Source organism: Medicago sativa, chromosome 8 (genome assembly GCF_051527215.1).
Source record: "Medicago sativa cultivar Bolivia chromosome 8, Bolivia_mono, whole genome shotgun sequence".
In the NCBI taxonomy this organism is placed as follows: domain Eukaryota; kingdom Viridiplantae; phylum Streptophyta; class Magnoliopsida; order Fabales; family Fabaceae; genus Medicago; species Medicago sativa.
Window position 1 is genome coordinate 67,212,424 of NC_140756.1, and position 13,476 is coordinate 67,225,899.

General features: G+C 37.7%; 1 pseudogene; it reads left to right on the forward strand.

Annotated features, from left to right (window-relative positions):
* Positions 1-9,242: 9,242 nt before the first annotated feature.
* On the forward strand, positions 9,243-13,274 carry LOC146900748 (uncharacterized; annotated as a pseudogene).
* Positions 13,275-13,476: the final 202 nt, after the last annotated feature.

The window sequence follows — 13,476 nt, forward strand, 5'->3', positions numbered from 1 at the left end:
TTAAAGTAACTTCTGGCCCACTAACTTGGTAGTTACTCTGTGAACTTCTTACGTGGCCTGTATGTGTTGGTGTATAACTAAAAGGGCAATGATGATTTAAAAGCTTTGAAAGTACTTTTCACGCGCCCCCAATTTTGTCATTAATGTTATGTTTGTTTGTCTCTTTTGAATTGCAATCGTTTTACTTTTAACACTTTGTCAATTCACACACTACTCACTCACAACAAACACATTTGCTCTCAAACCTCTTGCGAAGTAAGCGCATTCTCTCAACCTTAGAACCCTAAAAATCTTCATCTTCTTCAAATCTTCGTCAATCATCAAATGGCATCATCAAGCTCAAAAGTTTCAGAATCTACTTCAAACAAGCAAAGCGTATCAGAATCTGGGTCCATCTACAAAGAAAAGACTATGGATATTCCATGGGAATCCTTGATAGTCCAAATAGAGTCACCAGTGGATTTTACTTCACTCAAGAAGTACGAAGTAAACATGGAAGGTTTAATAGAAACACAGGAGCTGTCTGAGTATTTCAGAATGCTAAATGGGCCAACATATGTGAATTTGGTCAAGGACTTTTGGTTAAAAGCTGAAGTGTACAATGAAAAGCCTGCAAAAGTTGTAAGCAAACAAGCTGGGTCAAAGAAAGGAAAAATGGTCATGGATATGAATCCTACATCATTTGACAGCTTAGAAATAAGGTCTGAAGTGATGGGCATTCCTATAACCATCACTGAGGAAGTTATAGCTAAAGCTTGTAGAAGGCATGCAGAGGGAAGATTCCAAGAAATAGTCAGGAAGGAAGATGTCCTGCTACAAGGTTACTACAACACTCTTTTGGGTGGGAAGAAGGATGCAAAGCCTTCTGAAATGGAGATTCACAACAGGATGTTGGTGAAGTTCAGTAATGATTGCTTCTTTCAAAGAGCAGGAGGATCTGACCAACCCAACAATCAACAGAAGCTAGCAATTTACTTCATGGCTATTTTGGAAAAGATAAACTTCCCAAGATATGTAATGGATCATCTCTGCTGGGCAATAAACGAAAGCATTACAAGAGAAAGAAAACAAGTACCCTGTGGAAGATTGCTGTCTGAAATCTTTCATCAAGGAAGGGTGCTGGAGTTCTTAAAAAGGACAAGGAGTGCTTCTGATAAATGTTTCAAAGTCTCTACTGCTGAAAGGACTATCAGTAGCAGGAGCTTACACTCTATGAAGTTCTTCAAAGAAGCCCCTAAAGATGAGAAGTGGTTAGAGATGACAACTGCTGAGACTGAGATAATCAGGGACTTTCCTCCCATCTTTAAAGAAAGCAACCCTGAAATCTTAGCCAATTTAGTAGCTGAGTACATCTTGGAGGAAGATGCAAGCACTCAGGATGAAGCTGCTCCTGTTAAAGTGAAGAAAGTTAAAAGTGCTCCTGGAGCTGCTGCTGATAAGGTCAAGCAACTGAAAGTTGTTAAGAGAAAGAGAGGAAAGACTGAAACTGTCTACCATAAAGAGAAGTTGGATGAAGCTCTGGACGAGTTAGAGAAAGAAGAAGCTGATCCCAAGTTGAAGAAGAAGAAAGCTCCTCTTGAGTTGAAAAACTCTATGTTTGAAGTAACTCCAGTCATGGAAAGGATGGCTAAGGAATACGCTGCTGATAAGTTAGCAGATAGAATGGAGAAGAAGAAAATTAGGGCTGCTTCTATTCCCATAAAAAGAAGCAAGGACAGATCAGAGTCAGTCATCACAGAAGAGCATCTGAATAAAGCTCTTGATGGGATAAAGGCAAATGAGCACAAGAAGAAGGCATCTGAACTAACCTTCACTCCAATGGTTGAAGTAACTTCTGATATGGAGAAAGAAGCTGATGGGCAAGCTGTTCAGATGCTAGCTGAATTAAAAAGGAAAGAAGCTCAATACAATTTGGAGAGGGATCAAAGGCTCAAGGCTTCAGGTCTGGAAAATTGTGATGAATTTTTCAAGAAGAAGTCTGAAGAAGTCAAGGAAGTGGCTGTTAAAGCTTCAGAAGCGGTTCTGAAAGCACCTAGTACTATCACTTCTGAAGCTGGCCCTGCAGATCAGGTAATCCAGATTCCAGTCACCTCTATCCCCACTTCACCCTCTTCACCATCAGCACCTGAACCAATAGAAGACACTTCTGTCTTAGACAATCTTGCTCTCCACTACTCAGGTGAGTTACCCATAGACAAAGCCTCAGAAAAAGCCTCTGAAACAACTCCAGAAGCAGCTGCTTCTGAAAATGTTGTTTCAGAAAACCCTCATCAACAAACACCTGAACCACAAAAACCCACAACACCCCCACAATCACCAATAGCCATCACTGACCCCCAACTCAACACTCAAACAACAACTTCACCACAACAACCACCATCTGAAACTGAATTTCAACCTTTACCTGAACACTCTCCTGAACCAACTCCCATGGATGTTGACATCTCTCTAGTCAATGTTCAAGCCTCAACCTCCACCACACACATTGATTCTGACCAGCCCTCATCTTCTAACACACAAACACACCTTACCATTCCAGTTCCTAACCCTATTCAAGATTTAGAAATCAGTGATTCTGATCTTGAAATCCTTGAACATCCACCCACAAACATCCTGGAATCTGGATATATCGATTCTGAGTTTCTGACAATCTTGAGTCAGATGCACAATCTGGTGGATCAAAGAAGGACGATTGATCTCACAGGTGCATATGAAGACTCCTGGGCATCACTTCAGAACAGGGCAGCTGAGCTTATTGAAGAGATCAAGGCTAAATGCATCAGAGTCAAGCAAGCTTCAGTCAGAAGGCTAATGGAAAATCTGAATCAGAGTCTTAGAGTAAGAAGTTCTACACTGCTCCTGGCAAACCAGCCTTTCTTCTTTGAAACGGATTACTTGACCAGAGAAGCAAGGCTGTGTAAGCTTCTGAAGAAACAGATGGCACAGCAGCAGCAAGAAGCTAAAGAAAGGGAACAAGCTCTTCTTCAGAGGCAACAACAACTTGAAGAATTGTTGAAGAAGAAGATTGAAGAAATGGAAGAGATGAAGAAACAACAACAAACCAACCCTTAGTTGCACACCCTTGTGTTTTTCTTTGTTTGTTGTTTGTTTTATTTTCTTAGTCCTTGCTTCTGAAATCATCTTGTCTTATTTCTTTTGCTTCTGAATGCTTACTGATTCTGACTGTTTAGCTGCTTCTGACAATTGAATATACATGATTTTTTGCTCTGTTTTATTTAGTTCATTGCTTAGTAACTCTCTCACGTTTGAGTTTTTCTCATATCTTTTTGTCTTTTGTGCTTAGATTTATTTTAATTTTTTTTTGATAATGACAAAAGGGGGAGTATATGTGACAAGTATTTAAAGGCTCTGAGCCCCATTAATGGCATTTGAAATTTTTGAAAAACTTCTATCTTTTTACCTTATTGGTATAAGCTATGAATGAACGAAGGAGTATCAAAATTCAAGTAAAGTTAATTGAACCATTCTTCTTATCTATAAGTAAATTCTTTCAATGATTCAATTTTGCTTTTAAGCTCTAATAATATTTATTGCGCAAAATGAATTTAATTAACCTGGATAGAACTTAGGGGGAGCTTACAAACCTCACCTTAAAGACTATCAGACTCAGGGGGAGTTTGAGCTTACAAACCTCAGATTCTGAGCTTACAAACCTCAGAACCCCAAAGTCAACTTGTTAATTAGATTAACAACAATTGATCAATTTTAAATACTGTTGTTTGTCATCATCAAAAAGGGGGAGATTGTTGGAACAAAATGTGTTTAACAATAAACCTTAAAGAGTTTTGATGATAACAAGGTATTAAAAATTGTAAATTGGATTAGCTAATATTTGTTCAAGTGTACAGGACCATAATTATAAAGTTACATCATCATTGGTTCTGAATGAGCAAATAAAGAGCTATGGAAACAACAAAAATTTGAAGCTTGGACGCTCCTGAAGGCAACTTGCTCCTGAAGAAAAAGCGCTCCTGAAGTCAAGCTGCTCCTGAAGAAATAGCGCTCCTGAAGTAAGCTGCTCCTGAAGAATAGTGCTCCTGAAGACAAGAGGTCCAGAAGTCACATCATCAGAAGCTGCAGAAGTCATCTCATCAGAAGCTGCATCATCAGAAGCTGCCTCATCAGAAGCCATTTCACCAGAAGCTGAATATCAACTGGATTTGCAAAGAATCAAGAATTGAAGAATTATCAATGCAAAAGCTGTCTATTGGATTCGAAAACACAAACAAAGGATTAGTGGAGCTTGCAACGGTCATTTCAAAGGTGTTTGAAGGTGTGTGTTTGCAATTTGGACGAAAGCGTTGACATTGTACTTTGTACGAATTGTACAACCACGTTCTCCACTACTCTGTTTTGTGTCTGCACTTCAAGACAAGAAAACAGCTCCAGAATACGGTCTCGCCTGCATAGATGTTCCTTTGGATAAGGAATGGATTTCAAATTTGTTCTTCATAGGACAACAACCAAATCAGGCAAAAGATCATTGGTGAAAGATCAAGCTTCAACAACGACTCTTTGGTGTGCTGGCAATTTCACAACGTCTCTCTCACACCTCTATATAAAGGAGTGAAGACCTAGAGAATTGGTAATGCAAGAACGCTGAACGAAAGACTCACAAGATTTTCACAAGTACCAAACCTCTGCTGAAATTGTTCTGCATTCACTTAGAATTTCTGTGTCTCAAAGTCATATCTTAGAAATTCTTAAGTCCATTGAGTCTGTATCTGATTTGTATTGTGAGCACCTCTGATTGTATATCAAGTGTTCAACCTTAAACAATTTTCTGTGTAATTTTGTTTAGTTAGGAAGTCTCTTGCAGTTGTGCTTGAGCAGGAAGTCTCTTGATTGTGTTCTTGAGCAAAGGAAGTCTCTTGCTTGTGTGCTTGAGCATTGGAAGTCTCTTGCTTGTGTGCTTGAGCATTTGTAATCAGATATTACTCATAGTGAAATCTCCTTGGAAGTGCAAGGGGGACTGGACTACTTCCGGATTGTGGAAGGAACCAGTATAATTGCTTTGTGTCGTTCTTCTTTTCTCTCTCTGTTTTATTCCGCTGCATTTAGATTCTGATCATCACTTCAGAAGCTGTCTCACTTAGCTTCTGATCAGTGTATTCAGTTGTTTAGAGAAACGAAGAATTTTTCAAAACACAATTCAACCCCCCTTCTTGTGTTTTTCTCACCTTCAGGATACACTCACTGACTTCGAGAGAAGCTGTGATATGCTAAAGAGAAACTTGTCCTTAGAAATTAAGATTAACGCATAATTATAAGTTTAAGGCTTGCTTGTGAAAAGATTCGTTGTTATGATGAACCAATAATCCCAAGGCTCTTTTATTATTATTGTTATTTACCTTCAGCAACTAAACCTCCCTTTTTATAATCTTTCTTCTTTTCTAATCATTCTCTAAAAGTTAATTGAATTCATAACTCCCTAGCGGAACGATACTCTTTTACTACTATTACTTCGATAGACCGTGCACTTGCGGTTATGAATTCGATTAACTTTTAGAGAATGATTAGAAAAGAAGAAAGATTATAAAAAGGGAGGTTTAGTTGCTGAAGGTAAATAACAATAATAATAAAAGAGTCTTGGGATCATTGGTTCATCATAACAACGAATCCTTCACAAGCAAGCCTTAAACTTATAATTATGCGTTAATCTTAATTTCTAAGGACAAGTTTCTCTTTAGCATATCACAGCTTCTCTCGAAGTCAGTGAGTGTATCCCTCCAACAACCACACCTATTCTCATGGGTGATTGCCTTTGGGACCCTTGAAGATCGAAACTTTATGTGTCCCAAGGTTTGCTAGACTATTCTCATGTTTCGCAAACCTTGTCTAAATTCACTTGTTCGGATATCAAAGCTCCGCGTTCGCTTTATGAATTGATATCTGTGATGATGAATTAACCATTATCAAACCCTCCGCGTTCGCTTCCACAGTTTGATAATAATTAATTCATGTTAAAACGGTGAATTCAGATAAGAAATTAAGGTAACATATAATTAGGGTTTAAGGCTTGGCTTGATCCGGATTACGTCATTAGACTTATCCAACAATCCCAAGACAAAGAAGTCTACTCACTAACGTTCATTGTAGACATGGGGGAAGAAGAGAGAAAGCAATAAAGTAAAAGAACAATAATATAAAAGTGAACTTTTATTCCAAGAACAAAAGATGAATGTTTATGATGGAGTGCTACTCTATTTATAGCTTTACAATTGACTTAAAATCTAAGCAACTATAAGGGCAAAGCAGTAAAACTACAACAGAGTAACTTGGGCTTGAAGAAAAGCAGCAAAAGAGTATCCTGGAGGGTGGCACGGCCGTGCCACATGTTGGCACGGGCCGTGCCAAGCTTCTGACTTGGTAGAGACATATTTTTGTCTCGTATCTTCGTATTCTTGTACTGTATTTGCTCCAGTCCTCTTTCTTTTGCTCCAAGACACCTTCCACCATATATTCGTGCCTAAAATAAAATAAAAAGCAATTTAAAGTATATCCCGCCCTAGCCGCTTGTCGACGAACCCAACTAAGCAATTCTTCTCGATCTTTCCATCTCTCGTTTGTTGTAAAAAAATGAACCGGTGTTTACTTGAATAACACGAATACCAGTAGGTACCGGTTTAGGCTTCTCTTCAAAGTTACCGATAGGTACCAGTTTTGCTTGATTGTGAAGTATGTGAGCTTCAACTTGAAAAGGAATTTTCACTTTAAACTTCACTTCATTGGTTGGTTTGCCTACGCCGGAACCTTCACCGGAAGCTTTGTTTTTGCCAGGTTTTGGCTCAACGCCATCCTCCGCTACATTTTCAACCATGCCACTCAATGTCTACTCAATAAAAAAAACAAAGAAAAAATAAATAAATAACTTGTGCGGCAAGCAAAGCAAGAAAAACAAGAGGTGCAAAATTTCAAAATCTGGGCAACACACTAGCGTGAGTTAACTCAAGCTAGTGTTATCTTCCTGCGCAAGTTAACATGCGCAACACTAACAACAAGCGTGAGTTAACTCACGCTAAGCCCTACCCCCTACTGAAAAATATGATGTGACAGGCACAAAAACCAGGAAAATAAGATGAGTTTTGGGGATACATTACCTGTTCTTTGATGCTTGATGAGCGTAGAAACTTGCTTCCTGACGATTTGCAATGATTTGGAGTTGAGATTATGACCCAAAAATTCACACTTTTTGGGTTTTTGGAGGTGGAGGGAAAGAAAAAATGGTGTTTTGGGCTTGCATGCTGAATTTTGAACTAAAAACGGCACATAGCGTGACTTAACTCACGCTGCGTGACTTAAGTCACGCTGCGCATGATTTTGAACTAAAAACGGCACATAGCGTGACTTAACTCACGCTGCGTGACTTAAGTCACGCTGCGCATGTTAAGTCACGTAGCGCATGTTAAGTTACGTAGGGGTAATTTGGTCTTTTACTTTGGGAATGAGCGAAATCATTTGGGTAAAGAGCAGGATTCCGACAACAATTATTGGGACTCGCTCGTATCATTCCTTCTCTTCTCTCCTCATTCAAAGTCGGAGTGACTAAAACACTGCTAGTACATGCCTAGGCCACCTTTTCATTGCACAATCATATTTTCATTCAAGTAATCAATTTTGGTATTGAGTATTTTTATTTATCTATTTAAAACCCTTTTGCTGCTTGGAAAAAAAAAAATCAGTACATTGGATATTCAACAATTTTTTTGGAATAGGCAACATATTTTTATACTACTTGTTGAGGGTAGTAAAGTGAACAAACATGTAAAACTGTTGATAATTGGAAAAAAAAAAATCAGTACATTGGATATTCAACAATTTTTTTGGAATAGGCAACATATTTTTATACTACTTGTTGAGGGTAGTAAAGTGAACAAACATGTAAAACTGTTGATAAATATGAGAAAGCATGCTTTAATAATCAACATACTTTTATATTGTTTGTGTTTGATGCATTTGATATTTTACATGAAGTTTAAAAGATTATGTATAACAATATCATATTTTATAGATTCATAAATATTATGCTTAGGGTGATCGATTTTCTCATAAAAATAATTTAACAGCGTAACTTGTTGTTTGATTGTCTTTCATTTATGTGTATTTTTCTTATATATGAAAGGGTTAATATGTGTTTACCCCCCTGTAATATAGGTCATTTCCGGTTTTCTCCCCTGTAAAATATTTTTTTTGAATTTCATCCTTGAAATTTGAAAATATTTTGGTTTTAGACCTTCATTGAATATTTCACCCCCTGTAATTTGAGCAAATTTAGGTTTACCCCTCTTGTAATTTGAAAAAAATTTGGGTTACCCCCCTGTTCATTTGAGCAAATTTCGGTTTACCCCCTGCCATATCTTTGATTTTGTACTGTCAAAACTCATGAAGGTCCAAAACCAAAAATCTTCAAATTGCGAGGACAAAATCCAAAAAAAATATTTTACAGGGGGTAAAACCGGAAATGGCCTATATTACAGGGGGGTAAACACATATTAACCCTATATGAAATATAAAGACAATGTAAATAAGAAGTTGAAGAACGAGTAATACTCAAATGTAATCAAACAAAAAAATTTGCAAATAACTTAAAGAACAATTTAATAAAAAAATGATTGCATCATTACTTAGATTAGGACGAGTTGAAATATATCTCACTCTACCTATTAGAGACTTCCATGGTCAAAGAGATACACCCTCCGGTCACTAATATAAGCAAAAATCCACTTTTTAGATACATTCAATTAATGATGTATGTGACATATAATAAAGACCACATACATCATTAATTGAATGTATCTAAAAAATGGATTTTTGCTTATATTACTGACCGGAGGGTGTAGTCATTTTAGATTTTGGCACACTTACAAATAATAAAAAGCAAAAGAGGAAATAGTTAAATCAATTTGGGTTGGCATTATGTTGAAACATAAGTGTGTTTATCTCAAAATTTCAAATTCAATTCTTTTAAGAAAATTGCTTTTTTGACAATACCGCTGGAAGATCTGCCGGCAGTTAACTGTCGCTGGGACCCAGCGGTTGTTAACTACCGCTGCTGTCTTTCCCCCCAAAACCAGCAAACCCCTACCTCACATATTCATTCACCACCTTACATCAGCCATTCCTATACCATGCGCCCAAAAAAACCCATTTCAAAATTTTTGTGTGAAAATCTTGCCTCAAAATCATTGCTGATCGATTGCTAAGACGTTTTTACACACAACATGCATCAAAGAACAGGTATTTCAACGTTAAAATCCATTACATTTGATTGATTTTTCTGGTTTTTTTTTGTACTGTCACGCGTTGTAGCGGCAGTTAACTACTGTTGGGAATGAGCGGCTGTTAACTGCCGCTGGTAACTTAGAAAATTTTGAAAAATTTTCTAAGTGGCAGTAGCTACTGCCAAACTTTTTTTTTTTCCATTTTTTTTGTTTTTTTTTGTTTATATTGTTATATGATATTAGATACATGTTTATTAATTAGTTTAGTAATTGTATGTTGTTTATTTATAGATAATGTTGAGAATGCGGGTGATGATCCGGGTGATCGAAAACCTAGAGTTGTCGATTCTAAGGGTGTAACGGTTCGGTTTGGATTGGTTTTTAATCAAAAAAATGTCCGAACCGATGAAATCTTCATCGGTTTGGATTGGTTCGGTTTTCACTGTTTTTCAAAAAAGAAACCGAACCAAATTAATCGGTTTGGTTCGGTTTGGATTGGTTCGGTTGATCGGTTTATTTAAAAATACAATTAAAAAAAATCATATTCTCACAAAATATTTCGTAGATCTTTTTATAATTGTATTTCATATTTTGTTTTTTCATGTTCTCTATTTTTCAAACAACTTTTTATAACTAACCTTACTCTATATTTCATACATATGATCCAAGATTCGTTCATCCATCATTCTTGAAAAACAACTTCATCAAACTCAAATATTTCAATCATTCATGATCCATACATGCATCATTCATCAACAAACACAAAAATTCCAAAAGAACATCATAAAATTAAAACATAGTCAAAATAACAAATCCATGCAAACTAAAATTTAAACATCCTAAAATTTAAACATCATGAAATTATAGTCGCCATGAAATTAAATAAAAACATCCAAACTAAATCAATTCAATTCCAAGGTGAATAGTCAATTGATGAGATGAGAAGATGATGAGAGAAAGTGAATGGATTAAAAAGTATTTTATGTTTAATTTTGGGCTTAACCATAAGTTTGTGTAAGGTATGATAATATTAGTAAAATAAGGAGTGTGGTTATCATCGGATTGGTTTATCGGTTTCACGGATCTCAAAATGAAAAACCATGAACCAAACCAAATTAGATCGGTTTCAATTGGTTTGGATCGGTTTCAAACCGAACCAAACAAGTTCGGATATTTTTCCGGTTTGGTTCGGTTTGGACTTTCGGTTTCGTTGGTTTTGTCCGAACCACTTACACCCCTTCCATTAATATTGAAGCTCCCGCTAAGGTCGAAGTTTCCGTTAAAGTTGAGGCTTCAAGCGTCAATTCCGATGTGTGGAAACTTCGTGACAACGAAGTGGACACGACTCATTTCTTTTCAACCCAAGACACATGGAAAGATAAAAACGAATCGCTCGGTTGGGTCCGTCGACAAGCAAATAGAGCTGAATTTACGGTTATCATTAGAAGATCTTGTGAAGGAAGAAATACTATGTTGGAGTTGGTTTGTGAACGGAGCGGCGAGCACAAAGTACCGAAAACAAAAGTGAAGCATGAAGGAAAGGGATCAAGAAAATTTGGGTGTTTGTTCAAGGTTCGTGGATATGTCGTTAGGGAAGACAATGCTTGGAAATTGGCTATTCTTAATGGCGTTCACAACCATGAGATGGTGTCGTATGTAGCAGGGCACCTTCTTCTTGAAGATTAACGGAGGACGACAAGAAGATTGTACATGACTTGACCGATTCTTCGGTGAAACCAAAAAATATTTTGACAAATTTGAAGAAGAAAAGGAAAGAGTCCATGACAAATATCAAGCAAGTCTACAATGAACGTCATAAATTCAAAAAGGCAAAAGGGGTGACTTGACAGAGATGCAATATCTAATCACAAAGTTGGAAGAGAATGGATATGTTTATTACGTAAGAGAAAAAAAGGAAAGTCAAACCGTTCAAGACATAAAATGGATTCCACGTACAAAACCAACTTGTATAGGATGCCATTGTTTGAAATAGTTGGAGTCACCTCAAACTATTTGACATATTCGGTTGGTTTTGCATTTATGACGTCCGAGAAGGAGCATAACTTTACTTGGGCTTTGCAAATGTTGCTTAAACTTCTTGGATCAAATAGTGATATGCCTAAGGTGGTAGTGACCGACAGGGACACGAGTATGATGAATGCCGTAAAAAATGTTCTCCCCGGTAGTAGTGCAATACTTTGTTATTTCCATGTTGGCAAAAATGTTAGATCAAGAATCATCACCGATTGCAAAGTTAAACAAAATGTTGTTGTGGTGGATGAGCAAAAGAAGATTGTCGACGAGGAGAAGCATAGTAAGTTGGTTGATACCATATTTGATGCATGGGAAAAATTGGTTGAATCTCCTACTCAAGAGTTATATGCGGGTAATCTAGTGGAATTCCAAGATGCTTGTAAGGATCATCCAAAGTTTCTTCACTATGTTCAAGAAACCATATTGAACCCTTTTAAGGACAAACTAGTGAGGGCATGGACGAACCTTGTGTTACATCTTGGGTGTAGGACCACGAATAGAGTTGAAGGAGCTCATGGTGTGGTGAAGGAATATTTGTCCACCTCCAAGGGTGATTTGGGTACTTGTTGGCAAAAAATAGATGAGATGTTGGCAAACCAATTTGGGGAGATACAATCATCGTTTGGTAGGAGTGTTACGGTCTTGGAACATAGGTACAAAGATGTCACTTTGTACTCCGGATTGGGGGGTCACGTGTCTAGACAAGCCATGAACTTTATTTTTGTGGAAGAAGAGCGTGCTAGGAAAACCTTGTGCATTGAGAAGAAAACTTGTGGTTGTGTTCAAAGGACGTCGTATGGCCTACCTTATGCATGCTTCGTTGCTATGATAATCCGTCACAACATGCCCATTCGATTGGATGAGATACACCCGCATTGACATAAGTTGTACATGGGTGAAGAACAAAGTAATGAAGATTTGTTTTCGGTCGCGGAGGAGTGGCGTGGTATCCAAGAACGTCTCCAAAGAGTTCCGTTCCAAATGAAACTAGAAATCAAAGAGGCTTTGCGGTTGTTAGCATTTCCGGAGACCACATTGTTGTCACCACCTCCAAGAAAGGTGGTAACCAAAGGAGCTCCCAAAAAAATCAAAACCACACGTAGTAGGATCCCATCTTCGTGGGAGACTATTGATTCTCAACATCCGAAAAGTCAATCTTCACCACGGAAAAAATCTTCACAAGCTAAAAGAAAAGGTGGTCGCATTGGCATTTCTCCGGTTCCGGTTCCTAAGCCTAGCTTGGTTTCAACAAGTTATGATCCATCCAATCCTATGTATTACATGCCAAAATTCATGAGACCATACATTGAGAGAGTTGTGGATGTTATTGGTTACGGGCATTGTGGGTTTAGGGCTATAGCGGAAGCCTTGGGTTTGACGCAAGAAAGTCATGCTATGGTGCGGAGAGCACTTACTCAAGAGTTGAAAGAGCATAGGAGCAAATACATCGAGATATATGCGAGCGAGGACCGTTAAAACTACATCTTGGATGGATTGTATCCTCCCAAAAATCCTAGTAGCTTTGCACCTCCCGACAAATGGTTGACATTGCCGGATATGGGACACATCGTTGCATCATGTTACAATAGGCCGGTGTTAGAGATGACTACATGGAAAGACTACATCTCCGAGACTTTTTTCCCACTTAGAGGACGGTCTCCGGTTAACCCGAAAAGCAACATGATTTGCCTTGGTCTAATCCCAAATCATTTTGCCCTTCTTTCATTAAAAGATGGTTGCCCACTACCTCCAACATCCCCGGAGTGGAGAAATCACAGAAGCGAAGAGGCGGCAACATGGGAGGATGAATTCTTGGATCAACACGATCGTTTCCGAACACTCATGGACATTGAGCTCAAAGAGAGACCGGTTCCACCAAAAAAGCCAACAAATGAAGACAATCCAATTATGTTTGATGACACTCCGATTAAAGAAAACACCGAATTTGAAGATGTTCTGGAACATTTAGATGATTTGCTTTTATTAGATGAAATGTGACACTTTTTGGTCGCTGTTAATCCGTTTTTTGGTTGATACGCGCCGACGTATTTTTTTGGATATATAATGTAATGACCAATTTTTTGGGTGATATGTAACTAACCTTTAACTATTTATATGTATATCAATATATTTGAGTTTCGCATTTATTAGTAATTAATGTACATTACGTGTAATGTTTTGCATAATGTGGAAAATTTGA